We start from the raw sequence: 18,070 nt of genomic DNA, 5'->3' as shown, positions 1-18,070 counted from the left end.
GTGTTTATCTATCGGTAGGTAGTTGAGCATATACCGTGGTCCCTCCATCATCGAGATGGTCACGGAGACCATCTTACCCTAATTACCTAATAATCCGAAGCGATGACCTAACTTTGGCTGTGTCTAAGTGGTTTCCGCGTCACAGCAACTTGAATGATATCTCCATAACTCTCGCAAATTCGAATAGACGTATGCGAAACACGCAAATTAATTACAGGATACACGAAAATTCGATTCTTTAAACATTTTTGTCAAATATTTAGCAAATGGACTTATTTTTACTTTAAAGGATATCATTGAAAAGTTATAATAACGTTATCTCTGGGTTATAATTTGAAACTCGAATAATTCATATTATCAAATGTTTTTATATTATTATAAAATGGTGTAATATTTCGAGTGACCAGAATTTAACTTCTGGAGAAAAGTGTAGAATTTCATGAATAGAAGATTGAAATGTAGACAATTTCCGATGAATTTACTCGTTAATAAATCGAAGAATCACGAAAATCATGTAGAAGGTTACGCTGTATTAGACACGTTGCCAGATCGAACCTGACGTGATTCCATTCGAAAACGAAAGGTTCGATTGCATAATAGTTTTTTTACGTAAGCATCTTTATACGCAGTTCGATCGATGAAAACGACGGAATCAATAGATCCCAGATGATCCCCTATTGCCATAAACACATCCTCTAAGATCGATAGTGATCCCTATTGATCACGAGGACCACAAACGCGACGCGTCCTCGGTATATCCTTTCACGTTTCACGAACAGCTCCGGGCTGTCAGGTGCTAGCATTGCTCCGACCATAAAAATGTGCGTATCTGGAGCTGATTTTTCTGAAAACATTAATGCATCCTGAAAGGCCGCTGAATAACCTCCTCTCTCTTTTTTTGCTCCGCAGGCTGTGAAGAGCTTGTTGACTTAAGCGCGTGGCAAATTTGGTCCTTTCAAACCGTTTTCCTCCGCGAATACGATCCGCTCTAAACTGCTCCGAGGATTACACCCACGAAATGGTTCAAGGTACTGCATCGCATTGTTGCACCCGCCTTTTTCTTTGTATATGCTATCTTCTTTTTTTATACTTTAAATGTCTTTCGAAAGAACCGAGACTATTTTGGGACAACGTTGGTCAAACATTTACTAACTTTGCAACGAATTTTTTGAGGATATGTGCTCGTATGTATGTGTGCAATTTCTATTTCTATTTCGAAAATGAATGTGGAACTTTTACGTGCGAGTAAAGACATATAACGCTGTGTATGATAGGAAAGTGGTATAACGATTAAAGAAGACATTTCAAATAACCGACAATTCTTAATTTTAGTAATTTTGCAATTGTTAGTGTTAAAATTGATTTTAAAATAATGTTGCATTGTTGCAATGCTACGATTGAGTGATAATATTGCAACGTTATAACAATGTTATAACTGATCTTTACAATGTTACAAGTGTCATAGTATTGTAATTCATTCTAACAATGTTGCAATTATTTTATTGTTACAATTCACTTTAATAATGTGAACATTGTCACAGAATGATAATTGACTTTAATAATATTTGTAATCGTTGCAGTTTTGTAATTAATTATTATGTCACAGTTGTTGCAAAGATGTATTTAATTTTAAAAATATTGCAATTGTTGACATGTTGTATCAAATCAAAATAAATGAAAGTGTCTGAATTTTGAAAAAAAATTCATCAGAACAGGAGAAAAATTTGTTACGAAACATTATACAATAATAAAATAATTTTAAGAAAGAAAATACGTCAACTTCAAAATGTTATTGCCAGCAACGTTTACTGAGGTATTTTTAATTTTGCGCCGCCTCCGAAAAGGTTGAAATGTATTTAATATACTACCTAACGAGTAAATAGGTTTCATTCATATCTGTTACGTAATTGTATGATTGAATGAAATAGAAATTACTTCATTAGGAAATAGAAATTATTTTATACTTTTTAGTGCATTTCAAAGTCAGCGTATTTTTTTTCTTAAAATTATTTTATATTCATGTAACCTACACGTTTGAAATAAGTATGTAACTTTAAACGAGGCCAATAAATTTCATTAAACGACTGGAACCGCTGATTCGATTGTAAATTAGATTTAACGGCAGACGAGGAATTAAGAGGTGGAAGCCGAACTTTCATAATTACAATAAACAAGTCTCGGTTGCTGGTGTAAAACGCCCCGTTATGGAGCACAAACGCCTCACGGTAATCGCATGCAAATTGTTGGCTTACCTAACGTCTGGACTCCGTGGGTTCTTTTGAAATGTGATTTCTTACTACTTTAAATCCGAACGGTGTTTGCCGCCCTTTGAAGCTTCCATGATATTTTCGCAAGGGGGTTCGAAGCTTGCTGTGCGAGCGGAATATCGAGCAAGATATTACCATGGATTTGTTTCAATTTTAATCCGGAATTTATTCATTCAACTGATTCTGCTGGAAAGAATATGAATTCAAATATAAAATACGACTTTTTAAAACAAAATAAGGTAAAGTGGGGTAAGTTCGTAAACGGGGCAAGTGCGTATTCGGGCTATTTTTATTACAATATGAGCGAAATTTCTCCATTTAGTATGTTTGTTTCCTTGTTTTGTTTCATTATATTCCCTTTTATATTTCAGCTAAGAGTACTTGTTTGCAGTATAGAGTACTTGCATAATGCAGTAAAAAGCATTTTATAGCAGATTTGCTAATGATTCTGCTCTTGCTCCATTGCACATGAAATAAAGTTTCAAAGTATTTAACTTCAAGTTACGCTCTTACCCCATTTTCGAGGAAAGTGTAGAGTAGTTGACATTTTAAACAATTTCCTATCAAAATCAAAATGTGCAAGGAAAATTAAGGTCCTAGTTAATATTAATTAAATAGTAGTTATTGTGCAAAACGTTCGATATCAACAGCGTTAAGTATTTACATAGCAGACTGAAAATATTTACGTTTAAATACCAACTTTGCAAAAACCAGTCTACACTTATCCCATTTCACCTTTAAAAAAATTTTAATACTAATAATTGCATTATAATTCGATTCCAATTTCAAGCTTCAGCTTTCGATTATAGTTTTAACTTGTTTATTGAAATATTGTTAGGTGATAAAATTAATTGAACGGTATAGTTATTGTCACTCAGCAGTATTAACAAATAACTTTATTTCTAGTTATTAATATATACAGTTAGTCATTTTTGAATAATAGAAGTCAAAGATTCTTATATTTTAAAATTACTGAACATCGTCTAATAAATATACAAAGACAGATTTTTAAATGAGAATAAGGCATATACAATGATATAATTTTTCATATGTGTTCTTTTCTGAAATATTTTTATTCGGTTTTCATTATTTTCAAATTTCGCGCCATTATATCTGTAGGTTTATTTTCACGAGGTGTCATGGTTTTTTCCATGCAATGACCGTTGGTATGGGGTTTTTCCATCAGCGATCGTCTTTTGTTTTAACGACGTTTGGCGTGCGCGAAATACTTGCGGGTAATCGGGGTTTTGCGTTCTTGCGAGTAGCTTCGACGGAAAACAGTGCCGTTCGAAGTGTTGTGTGTCTTTGTGTGTATTCTTAAATATATATTGTTAATCTTTTTTTTTTTTTGTTAAAACTTACCCGTATGTTGTTTCTCCTTATCCTCCTATCCTACAAATCTTAAATCGATATAATATCCATCTGCGTATGTTCATATTATTCAGCGCGAATTTTAAAATGTTTCACAAGCTATGCGTAAGTATATTGACAATTCCTCCCTTTTCTTTTAGGTTTCAACGTTTCATTTATTTATATACGCTAAAGATAATTTCTTATTTATTAAAAATAAAAGGAAAATAAGCAGGAACAAATTTAATTGTTTTCATTAATTTAATTGATTAAAAAATTTAATTGAAAAATTAAAATGCAAATTAAAGTTAAATTTAAATTAAATTGTCTTTTGTAATTGACTGGTAGGAATAGTTATGGAATTCATAACCTATAATCAATTTACATGTATTACATATGTTACATATGCTACATATGTTACATGTCTTTTTATTTATTGTCGCTTCTCAATTAAATTATTCAATAAATTACTGCATTATTTTGTAATTGTAATCATTAATCAGGAACATAATTTTGAATTAGTCGCCGATCATTAATAAACTTACATTTTAGTCAATTCTAACGTGGGCATTTAATGACATGAACATGTAAAAATATGGAAATGCAAAAATGTTAGCAGCTTAAAATTTCAAATCGTTAAATTTTCTATTTTACTTTAAATTTCGAATTACGTTTGTATTATACGCCAAAAGGTCTGAAATACCAAAAGTACGGTACCAGAACCTACAATACGCTACAACCACCATCTTTTCCTCCTTTTTCCCAAAACGGTATACCAAAGTATCCATCATCAAAATGAAATCTTCACGAATTTGCATCCAATTAAATCGAAAGAGATCGACAACAAAATGGTACAAGCATCGCTCGAAACGTTCCCCCAGGAAAGCGTTCCATCCGCTCCGGATAATAATCTCTTTCCCTGTTCAAAGCACAAGGCTCTCGCAACGTCTCGATTCCCGACGGACCGAAACGTTTCGGAATTAACGGCCATTTTGCAAAGCGGAACACGGAAAGATGTACATCTACGACTGGTTATGCAGGTACCAATGGATAGAACGATTCTAATAACAGTATGCCAAGCCTTTCGTTCTAGTATGAGCGACGTACTCTCCGTTGCCGTGGCTGCACAGTATTGCCCGCAGTGTAGCGTGATTCAGTAGCATTTGAAAATGCCACACGCCCGGGTACCAAGCGTGGTCTTTACACCGTACAAGGATAAAGTCCGTACGTGCGCGATTTACGCCATTATGCTGGATTCTAATAAGCGCGTGTCAATTTCTCTCCAGTTTCCGTACTAGCTCGGAATCTGGTGGACTGTTAGCCTGTGGCGTGGCGTGGCGTGATCGGATAGCGTTTAAAAGTTGGTCCACTGACCGTTGCATCGAATTCCATCGACAACGGTTCTTTATTTGCGATAAAACATTCGTTCTTATTGGTGCACCCACGGACACAGTTCATCTCTTGGTCTGCAATTTCTTCCAGACTATAAGATGACCCTTTGAGTACTAAGAGTACATATGCACTTATAAGGATTGGTGTTTGTTATTAAATTTCATCGACAATGGCTCTTCATTTGCGATAAAACATTCGTTGTTATTAGTGCACTCACGGACACGGATCAATTCTCTTGATCTGCAATTTCTTCGAGACTATAAGATGACCCTTTGAGTACTAAGAGTACATATGCACTTATAAGGATGGGTATTTGTTATTAAATTCAAAGTAGAGAACTCTTACGAAAAATAACTATTCTTCATTCACGATCAACCACGACTTCGGTCTTCATTTGTTAACAAAATATTAACTATTCGAGCCAATCATAGTTTGAACCCTCTCATGCTATAAACGGTTTGAAAGTGAGCCTTCAGATCGAATTTCACACAGGTCTTCACATGGTTTACACACTACAGAAAAATAAGCTCTTGATTTGTTGTAAGTGTATATATAGTCGAAGGTTGTTAGTTTATTTCAAACTAGTATGTTAACTCTTGATGCAAAAATGAATTCAATTGAAAAACACTGAATACTTATTTAGAATAGAGTAATAATGAAAACATTGGTGTTTGATCGCAACTTTGTCTGTGTATTTCGCATAGGACCTTTCGAGTCAATTTATCAAAAATAAAAGAAGTGAACCAATGAAGCAGTGGCGATAGAGCCAGAAATATATTCATTGATACAAGAAATCGTATTTTGATTTATTTTTACACATTACAATGTGGCACCATAGAAATACATTGTTTCAATTAATAATAATACAGAAAGTAACTGAGATATTAATTTATACCGCAAGCTTGCTCGGATTCATATAAAGCAGCGAAATTTTCCCGGAAAAAACAAGGAACGCAGAATTCTGTATTCAATCGCTGACCGACGAAATAAGACACATTAGCATAATTGCGTGCACACGAGATTTTTCCACGACTTTTGCGGTAGCTTGTAGGAAGAAAGTCGGGAACGTTAGTCGCCTTGAGCTGAGAAGGGCAATTATGCCCGCGAGGGTGCACGGACGTGCGAGCAATGTGCGCTCGCGATGAACGATGGACGTAGCAATCATTCGATAAACTATGAATCCAAATGGATTAATACATGAGCACTCTAACTGTACTGCCATTATACGATTCGTAGAAGTACCTGATCATGTCTAAGTCAAGATACTATAAATAATGTGTTCATCCGTTAATTCGTGTTGTATTCTTTTACAGTACTGTAATCGGAGACAAAGTTTCAAAATTGTGAAAAGATTTGAAAAATTTCTTGTATACAATTGTTAGAACTTTAGATGGAGTTGATTGTGCTGTTGAAGAGAATTCAAATCATTTTTATTGTATTGCTGTTGAGGCTTTCGTGTGTGTTTTAATTGTTACATAAGTAATCAGGTGAATTTGCGATTTGTATAAAAGTATATACATTACAGATAATATTTATATATTACTTACACAACCTGAATATTATTATCAACTAATTATACAGAAAAAATTTTTTCCATTTTCAGTAGAACGCAAGAAATTTTCACTGCACCGAAACAATTGAAAAAGGCAACTGCAAAAACAGTAAAAGATACTGAAAAGTATCTCTGCTGGTTGAAAATACAGTGGATGAAGTTTTTAAAAAATGCTAATTTTTTATGAATAATAAACTCTTGTTTTGTATGTCTACTGACTTTTTCTAACATTAATAAAAAAAACCGATGGAACAGTAGCGAGTGGGAAAATCGCACACGCTACTGGCTCGCTCCATTAGCTTAACAAAATATAATCCGACGCAATATCTATCCTACAGGCGAGCAAAGTGAACAAACAAATTTAAAAAAGATTTTTTTACCGAAATTCGAATCTCCATCCCTCACTAGTTTCATTTGCATGTTGTATTGGTATTCGAATTAGATATGTTGGAAACGAGATTTTTTTTAGGAATATCTCAAAAACTGGAGGAGACCACCGATTAAGTTATTAAAAGAATTTATTCGGAGCGTTTAAATAACGTGGGTGTCTGTTTATGAATGCATTGAAAATAAAAATGAAGGGTGGTAAATTAATTTATTTAAAAAAAATGTATTTACTTAAAAAAATTACGATTATGTTCTTAAAAACACATGTCATCAAGTAGTGGGTAAATAACGAGTAAAACATTGTTCACGAATATATAAAAAATAATAAGCAATCTTCAATTAGGTTGTTAACAAAATTGATCCAGAATTCTGTCCTCAACAATATGTTGTACATTGTATAAACATACCTTACTTATTTTTAATAATTTGAGCTTTGGATAGGAAATTATAGGTTGTATACTCTAACCTCTACTTTGACGAGTCTGACACTGCACTCCCACTGCAACTATGATTAATCTTACTCGAATGTTGAATACACTTCAATTTTGTGTTCAAGTCCAATTATAATTTGCATAGTCAGGATTACCAAATAGGAAACTAACATAACTTTCAACTTTCTGTACCTATTTTAATGTTGTAGCTTAGTCACTTCTGACGTCCCTGACAAATAAACCATAAGGCAAGGGGTTAAATATTAATTCGTTATGTGTAAAGAGTAAATTGACTTTTCTTACTGCAAGTTACATAAAACCCAACTTCCGTGTGTTTCGTAAATACATCAACTTTGTATGACAAATATAATTTGAAATATTTCAAAATTCAAAATTCCAAACTTTCTATATAATTTGTTACACCCCAACTGCTAACGCGTTACAGCTAAATGCTCAGATTAAATAAAAAATGGTATTTATACAACGTACTATCAAAACATGTATCAAAAGTGATCAAAATGCACGAGAGCATCAGAAATCGATAGGTACAAAATATTTTTCCCAGTGGCCGATCGTCGAATTTCTGGCAGGTCTAACCTAAAATTTATTCGGCGCCCTCCGTCGGGATTCCATGATAATTGAGGTCTAGTCGGCGTATAAGGAGAGATATTTGTTCTCTCCACTTAAAATCAAGCCCCTTCGCATTCCCATATTACGCGAACGGTTTCGTGCCCCGCTCCGGAATGCCGTAGCGTGTGCGCCGCCCACGCTGAAGCGCGGTTCAGCTCGCGCGCTCGCACGAGAACACGTCAGAAGCGGGAGCGAGCGTACACTCTCGCGAGTACGAGCGTGTGCGAGCAACGCGCGGCCACCACGGGCAGACACGCGTTAGCGAGGACGAGCGGCGAGTTCACGCATACACGAGCCTCTCCGCTTCGCACAGATTAAACTCACGCACAGGCCGGCCCCGGGGGCGGCGTGCCAGCCAACTAATGAGAGAGGCGAGCGACCGAGCGCGATGATAAAGTCTCCGGCTCTCTCGAGTTCTTCGTTCCGGCGCATCCAAATCTTTTCTTTTATGCCGCTGTTCTCGATGCACGGACTGGCTTTTCTTGCCCGTGGACGCGCGATACCGCACGTTTCCGAGGATCCTGCTCCGCGTGGCTGATATATACGACTGGGCGGGTTGCTGGACGAGCGAACTGCAGCTGAGACGCGAGTTATCGATGGTAGGGAGGATTTCGCCTCGCGACCATGATATATACTTTCACGGTTAATTGTATCGGAAGCGAAATAAATGCACGGTGTCGGGAATAATACGTATATTAAACGTTCCTCAAGGCTAGCACCTCGAGATGCACAGATCGAGTGCCCGCGATGGAGGTCGCGGGCAACGCAGTGCACACGGAAATCTATCTTCCTGATTTGACTGAACTTGCTGTCTTCTTTTACTCGCTTAAACCGTGCAATTAACGCGGTTAATAAAGCCCTTGGTTTCCTTGCGGTTACTCCTGATTTTGAACGCATGCGTACTTTAGCTTTGTTCTTTGGTTTACTTCAGTTATCTGGTCACTTCGGTTTAAAAACTACAAGAAATTGGAAGTTATATAATATAAATTTTCTGGATATTTGGATTGCAAAGTTATTAAACCAATGACTACCACTAAGTATGAATATATGTATAAATATTATGCACTCTATTAACATTAAGATCTTGGAAGACTCTTAAATGTAGAAGAATCGTCCCTGATTTGATCTATTTTCATAAAATACGGACATACAGCCCTTTGTCGCGAGTATTACTAATTATGTAACTTAACAAGATTAAACTAGATGCGATTGAATTTAACTTGATTTCATACGACACAAATTCGATTTGACTTAATTCGATATAATTAAATTTGATGCTCTTTGATCTCACTAAATTTAGTTCAACGATCAACGATTCTTAAATTTCAAGATTCTCGAATTTTCAAGTACCCAAATTTCTAAATTTGTATATCTCTACATCCACAAAGACGTATGTCCCATAATTCCGAGGTCCTCAAATACATAAATCCCCAAGTTCTAATATCATAAAGTCCCTAAATCCTTGAATTTTCATGTCTTCAGACTTTCAGATCAATTCACCTGTATTTTCTTAAATTTCTAAGTAGTCAAATCCCTAGATTCTTATATCTCTACATTCCCAAACACGTACGTTTGAAAGTTCTTAAGCCTCCAAACTCCTATATTACCAAATGTTTTAGATTCTTATATCTCCAAATATTTAAGTCCCATATTGGCATACTTATATCCCCTATGCAAATTCAAAGTATCACCAATTCTCATGTTGCCAAATTCCTAAATTCCTACAACCCAAAATATCCATACTATATCCAGAAATTTGTACGTCGCCAAATATCAAGATTCAAACAACCCCAAGTTTCGAAGTTCCCAAAATGTCCCAACCCCAAAAATCCCTAAAGAACGAATCGCTTCTTGGTCGTTTGCCATGTTTTGTTTAGGAAGCATCGTTGTTGGCTACACACCCTGCGGAGTCTCCGGTGAGCGGCAAGCGACGGCATTACGGTAGCTCGTGACTACTTAAGAAAGGAAATCGTCCCCCGCTCGTCGAGCACGATTCAGCGCGATTCTATCGCGCAGTGATTCCCCCGTTGCCCGAACGAGAAGAATGCACTCGTCATTACGCGGCTACGTGACGATCAAAAGGAGGCCTGCGGTATTTACAACGAACGGGCACGATCGCGGTCTACACCCGATCGATCGTTCCGTTCTGTCGCAGGGACCCCAACAGCGCCGAGCAATTCTCGTTCTTCAAACAACGCCAATATGTTGGTTCGTGGGTCACTGCTTTGGCACGAAACTCGTACACACACGGTCGCGGCTCTGCCCCGGTGGTGAGGGAAGAAACGGAGGGAAAGTGGAATGGATCTGGGGCGGCGAGGAGCGAGAAGGGTAGTCTCGTCTGCCTGGTATAGGGGTGAAATTTAGTGCGGAATATAAGGGACCCTCCCGAGCTTGGCCTAAGGCGGGGTTTACAGCCCTCCTTGTGAATCTGGCCGTGTGCGCATACATTTTCAAAACTCACTTCGATCCACCAGGTTGGAAGGGATCGGCATTGTCGGAGACAATTCTCTATCTTTCCCTTCTCCATCCCTTCTTTCGCTGCCAACGTTACGAGGCTGCTTCTTCCTTTTCACGCAGGGCAGGGTCACGCGTCCGATCAACGGATGCGTGGACCAGCCGGGCTTCCTCGAGGAACTTGCCCCCCTTTTCTGTTAGACCCTCCGCGAAGAAAGGGACGCACCAACTCCTCCCAGTTTTCTGCCCTTTAACGCTCGCAGACCAGTCTGTCCGTCCAATTAAACTTTTAGTGCGCGTTTAACGCGTCGCTCGCGAACTGCACCCTGACTCGTGGCGCGTACGCGGTTTTAACCGCCGAAGAAGTTCTGACTTAAATGGCAATCTCGGGAATAATGATCGAGTAAGGACTTCGCGAGAACGTAATTTGCTACGTTAAGTTGTCCTACTTTGACGAGTTAGTACAAGTTTGGAACAAGTACAAGTGTGATAAGTTTTACTCCAGTTTTTGACACTGAACTTACTGACGTAGAATGTACGCATAAATTGAAATTAAAAGTATAATAGAAAGATAAATGAACAAATGGTAAAACATAAATTAACCTATCAAAATGGTCAAAGCAACTGTCTAATAATTTTCTGAGTTGAAGGTTATAAGGTAGATTAAGGTGGTTTTCTTAAAATCTTTAATTTGTTCATTTTTAATTTTGAACTAAACGTGCATTATATGACGGTAGATTTAGGGTTACTTGTATAGTGCGATGAAAAAATATATCAACCCTCATATGTTCAAAGAACGGAATTTTTTATAGGAAATTATGATCAGTTTTCATTAAATACTAACTTGCAGTGTGTAAACAATAAATTGTATTTAAAAAATTGATTAATTAACAAACGGTTAATTCAATAGTGCTGAAACAGATAATATCAGAGGATTTTATTTTTTTTTTTTTGTATGCAGTGGTACACGAATATTGTATTATTTTTTTAAGTGGATGTGCATAATTTTTTGAAACAATTGAATTCATTTCACGTAGTAACAGTTTCAAAAATTATTCTTAATAAATACTGTTCAATATTTAGATATAGATGATGAAATATATTCTAGTAAGGTAGTAGTATAGTAATAGAATAACACAATATATTAAAGTACTTTAATATTCTAAACCAGTAGGACATTAAAGTAGTAATATACCATCTTAGTCGAATTTATAGAATAATTCCGATATTTTAAGAAAGTTTAAATCAGTTTTGAGACTTAACTTTCATACAATTAAATCAGGGACGTCACCAATATATTCCATGCAAGCGTTCTCTATTTTTATCGCGGCCTACATTCGTTTAATGAGCCTTTGTATGTAAACTAAATTATCGATACATAACGTATAATGTATATTAACTGAATATGGCATACAATCGAACAGCGGAAATGACTGTTTAATTATACTCAGTATTTCGAATCGTGGAAGATAATGTGGGTATATAATTATATTAACGTTTATTTTGCTGACGTTATCTTAATTAGAACGGGAACGCATTCTATTCAGTAAACAACCGGTTACCGACCAATTTTTAATGATTGACTTCTGTACGCGATTGATCATGAATCATCGATAACGTTAATAAATAGCGGTATAGGTAACAGAGGATTTTCAGGTGAACGAGAAACCGCAAAACTGCGAAACAAAAAATAAGAAAAATAAATTCAACGCTACCGAGAGTTATTTAACGCGCTAATTGCTCGGCCGCTTTATTTTATAGAGGAATCACGGAAAATATACATTCTATAGTTAAACGTATTGAATTTCCGTCAATGTCGACTAAATAAATGAAAATTCATGAGTAATATTCGCCCGAGGGTATGTATTTTCGATCACTGCCAACAAATCGAACTTTATACTTATATTGCAGCCTTGAAATACCATGCAATTGTTCAAATACTGTATAAACAAACACTTTATGCTTCGTTAATGCATTTATATAAAAAAAATAATGATTACTCTCATAGTTCGATAATTTGACAGTAGTTAGGTTAAATGAAGAATCTCAGAAAAGAATTTCATAATTCTTTTCAACAATGTAATATAATTTTTATGTTTAATTTTAATACAATATACGTGATTCTCATATTTGCATACAATATGTGTAGTATATAATTTTTGACAATATATGATTTTAATGAAATATATATAATTTTTTGTAATTCATATATAATTTTCAGGAAAATAGCTAATAAATATTAATATATGTAATATGAATTCAGTTATTTTCATGATTATGTGCTAATCAAAATTTTATCATTTTAAGAGGTAGCTTAAATGATTTTCAAGGATACGATGCAAAATTTGATTTGTACCTTTTCTTAGAATAAAGTTTTACAGTCTTAAATTTTGTTACGAATATCGACATAATATCAGAACCAGACTTTACAATTTTACCCTTAAAATTTCACGAGAAAGACATGCAAGTTTTTATAGAAGAAATTTTTTCACATCTCATTTTTACAAAAAGTTCTGCTAACCTAAATAATGTTGTACAAAAATTTTAAAAAAGAAATATTGCTTCTTGGCTTTAAAATCAAAATAAAGTCAAACACTGCCCTTGTCTCTTCTCATTCACCATAAAATAAACAAGGTTCACCGATAAACAAGGAGGTTAATTTCCCATAGGAAGTCAAAAATTCCCAAAAATAATACTCGAAGTATTCATTCCACAGTTAATCGACCACTAGGACATTTATTTTACTGGTCGTTCCAGTAGGTCGTACGATATAAAAGTTACGAGTCCGAAGAAAAATTGCTGCAAAGTACGAAGCTCACCCAGCACGATCGTCGCGCACTCTAAGTTAAATCCTCTAACCTCCTCCCGTGGTTTCTTCTCACCCCTCGTGCATCTTCTACAGTCGCCTTTCTGTCTCCTCTTCCAGCTTCCTCGAAAGGATATTTCTTCTCTTGTCGCGTGAACAGCCGCGTTACCTATGCGTGTGCTGATTCACCATCTTTTTCTCTCTCGGTTTGCCGCTTGTACGCAAAACATATATATTTTAGCGGCGCTCGAGCTCCCCGCGGGCGGTCCCCGAAAGTTTGCCGATTTAAGTATCAGGAGGAACATAAATTGAAAGTAATGGCTCGGTGTGTACGCATCAGGTCGGATGTCGACGTGCACCGGAGCAAGATGACCGACCGTCTCTCGCAGTGCCAGTTCTGACCCGACGGTGCAAACGTTGCCCTATCACGAAACGGGCCCAGATCTTTTTGCTGTGTATGCGTCGTTCGCCAAATTCGTACTAATCGGAATGCGCGTGCTACGAACGGCAGCTTGTAAAACATCGTACGGACGTCCGATAAGTAGCCGTCGCGTAGGTAACGGATAGATCATCGCACGCTCACGCGGTGCGCACCCACTGCGTTTTCTATTCTTTTGATTAAATGATAAATGAAATGTATACTATGTTTAATTGGTACGTTTTTTATAATCGTAAATGCTGACAGCAAAAGCTTCTCATGACGCCAAATCGCGACGAGTCAAAATAAGATTCGAAAGACAACTTTGTTATATAAAAATACAGGTTAAATACAAATATAAAATCATACAGAAACGATTACAATAAACGTATCATCTACGTAAACTATCGGAAAGAATAAACAATGGCAATGACTGTCACTGTTTGTATAAGTACCTGGCCCTACAGCCCCGAATTCGGTTACTTATCGAGCGACGTTTGTAGGAATCGGTGTACGACGGCAGTCTCGCGACGAAAAAGGAAGCTTGAAGAGAAAGAAAGAGCGTACACGTACGTGGTACGAAAAGAGAGGAGAAGAGCATCTGTAGCCGTGGGCATGATAAGGTGTCTCGAGCCCCGGGTGGTGCCCAACCACCTACTGGGAGTTAAGAACTCTAAATTACGCGTGGACATGGGTTTATGTCTTCATCGGTTACAGCCAACGACCGGTCTCCGAGGAACTGATGTTCCGGTTATTCCCGCAGCTTTATTATTATATATTTCTCGCTTTTCCCCCGTAACCCGCGAATAAATTACCCGTTCGTGAAAAAAAAAGGAAACGATAAGAGACTCGCAGTTACCATGGACACACCGGGATCAAACCGAATGAACATTCAACAAGAAATTAACTGTAGACCACGTTATTTTTTTATTCACCTGCTAATTAACAGGCATCGTATAGCACAGGGTTAATTAATTATTTTCGAACTGGCCGGGCTACACGTGCTATAGCACCCGTTTCTTTGCATTCGCTTCGTGTTTTAATCGAAAATATACTGACAAACATTTGTTAGGCTTTTAGTATTGTTTGATGCAGAGAAAATTGTTTTAAATTGTTTTCTAGAGTAATTGTAGAGGCGTGCTGTCTTCGGTTTAGTTTGTATAAAGTGTTCCAAAAATTGTGGTGCGAAAGGACAGTCTGCATGCAAAAATATGTCGAAATTAAAAAATTACGTTTTTTGATATTTGATAGCAGTTCGTTATATTTTTATCTTTGACATTTGACATTCAGAAATGACATTTTAGATATTTGTCTTCATTTTTGAGAAGGTTGAAATTGAAAATTCTTATGAAAGAATTTACTCCAAGGAAAATGACAATTTATTTGGTTACTTTAATGGTTGTCATAAAATCGTAAATGAAATTATTATTATTAGTCTATGTCTTTTAAATTTAATATCATTGTTTATAATAAATAAATTTCATCAAGTATAATAATGAATAATACTTAATATTATTATTTGTATGTATATTAATCACTCTTGCAACTGAATTTATCATGCTTTATATTAGTATATTATATATGACATATTACATGAAATATATTATAAAAAATTCACCGCGTTTTATAAATAAAAATTTCATAAGTGTAAATAATGTGCAGCGGTAACAGAATTTTTAATATTATCTAAAGTATTTCTAAATATAGATTGAACTACCTTTTGTCACTCGATGTATATTGTACATCAGGATTATGAATATAAAAGATGAAAAAACGAGTGTTGTAACATAAAATAACGCGGAAGCTGGAGTCAGTCGCAGGCCGACGAAAACTGGCCAACTTTCTTACGGGGAAACGCCTTTAACATAACCTAATATCCTAACGCGGTTCGGTCATTTCCTGGTGGCCATATAACCGTCCCTAAAGCGAGTCTCCGGGGAGAATTTTGTCAAAGGATCTTTATTCTACGTTGACGTATAATACACTATAGCGCCTCGAGCAAAAGGGAAACGTGATACGGTGAGTGTCACACCGCAAAAATTTCGATTACGCACGAACGCGTCGAGAAATATCGTCACCGACCCATTTTTATCTAACTTCATTTACAACACCAGCAGGTGTAATTGCATATGTAACAGAATTTCAGATGGAAAGATTTCATTTTTTCGTGTACAAATATTCTTTAAAATATTCTTTATACAAATATCAATCTTTTCATATACAAATTTCAGTAGCAGTTTAGTTGGATTAAACATTTTACAAGTTTTTAGAAAGCAGTTGTAGGATTTTAAAGAAGTTTGTGGATATATATTGTCTTGTTTAAGTAAATAATCTGCGAAAATATTTATTGTATGTTTATACAGGGTGTCTCACAATTAGTGTAACTCTCGAAAAGGGGTTGTATAATTTATATATATAGAATATGTGTTATTTTATATGGAAATACAGGTACTTCGGTTATCAAATAAATGAATAAACATGTTATATTGTCGTTATACTCATTATTTTTAATGCTCAAAAATCTAAAAAACGGTATAGAATAATTTTGAGATACTTCAACAGAAATACAGGGTGTTACCTGTAACGCTACTCACGATTTTTCTCCCACTTGCAGCCACCTTACGAAAAAAAGTTTAGAATAAAATTTGCAGGGTATGAAGTGCACAATAGATATTAGTAAAGCAAATTTTGAAAACAGTTTGTTCTCTTGGCAAAGTCAAGGTCACCTTGGGTTTCTTAAATAGGAACATACATTTTTTTTTATTCATAGCTTTAGAGGGCATCGAGACGAATTCGAAACATATATTACATTATATTTTTATTAACATATTACTCGATTTACAGAAGTGGAAAAATGTAAAGTACTTAGCTTTTGACTTTGGTAGGGTAACCATTATTTGGTTCCAAAGAGATCACTGAATGTAAACACGCGACTAGAATATAAGAAAAATACACTTTATTTAATTACAAGTTCAAAATGTAACATATGCCGCCTTCCATCACATAATATTCCAGTCTTTTACTTCACATTTCCACTTCTCTAAATCGAGTAATATGTTAATAAAAATATAATGTAATATATGTTTTGAATGTGGGAGTTGCAAGTGGGAGAAAAATCGTGAGTAGCGTTACAGGTAACACCCTGTATAATAAATAAGATCCATATTTACTGTTATTATTTACTTAGTCTTCTAAAGCAATGTTGTTGATAAATAATACTCTATTTCTACTACATCATGATAAAATATTATAATCATCATTTTATAATTGTATTTAAATTCCATAAAGAATAATAACACAATATATCAGCAGTATTTTATAAAATATACGTGGATGTTACTTATCATTTAATCAACGAAAATCAAATATCTACATCATTATAGAAATACAATTTTAATACTAATGTGCCAACCGATACTGGAGTATTAACAAAAACATGCACACGTTCTTGAAATTTCATAATTATAATAATTATTGTACACAACGTATTTGTAGTTAAATATTCAATGAAACACAAGAGATGTTAAAATATGATATCAATAATAACAAAGTATAGCAAGAACTAAAGTCATTCATTTATATGAGGTGACTCATTTTAATACAGAAAGAAGTTTAAGTAGGTACATTTAAAAAAGTTCTTTGCAGAAATTCTAAGGTGGTCTCTAAAAATTCTGCAGAAAAATATCTATAGCCGGAGGCTAGGTCGAAAGTATTTTAAAGTCATTTCAAACTTCTTTGATGGAATTTACATTTTTCTTTTTCAATAGGAGGCACATAATAAATTATTTCATTGAGATAATTATAGGTAAGATGTATCGAATAATATTTCGAAAATATACATGTATATTTTAATAGAATTTTATTTGTGTTTCTGTTTAGTGAATTAATGTTTGGATTGCAGATGACGTGATAGTTGCGGACGTAATGGATATTGAGTTAATTCAATAGAAAACGTTTTTGTATTATTACAGATTTTTATTTTATTGTACACAGCTTTCTAAATTGTATCAATATGTAATAATAAAAAGAAAACTGTCTATTGTATAGATAAATGAATATTACTTGACTCCTATACATATGTATGCATTTCTTTTAGATATTACTTAATTATTGCAATATTATTTAAGTGTTATTATTATGATATTATTTGTCGAACTCGATCTTGTACTATATATCTTATATACAACTTAATTTTAATTTATAATAAAATGTTCTAGTGACCTGAATATTCCTCAAACATAATTAACAAAGTAACAACTTATTTATGTAAATCTTGTTGTATAAGCTTGTACATATATTTCATTAGCATGAAATCCTATTTTTCATTTCTCCAATTGCAAATTTCTCAAAGTCTTAAGTTTTTAAAAAGTTCTCTCCATACAC

The sequence above is a fragment of the Megachile rotundata genome, chromosome 12 (genome assembly GCF_050947335.1).
Source record: "Megachile rotundata isolate GNS110a chromosome 12, iyMegRotu1, whole genome shotgun sequence".
Taxonomy (NCBI): Eukaryota; Metazoa; Arthropoda; class Insecta; order Hymenoptera; family Megachilidae; genus Megachile; species Megachile rotundata.
The sequence above is the reverse complement of the archived record's forward strand: the minus strand, read 5'-3'. Positions refer to the sequence as shown.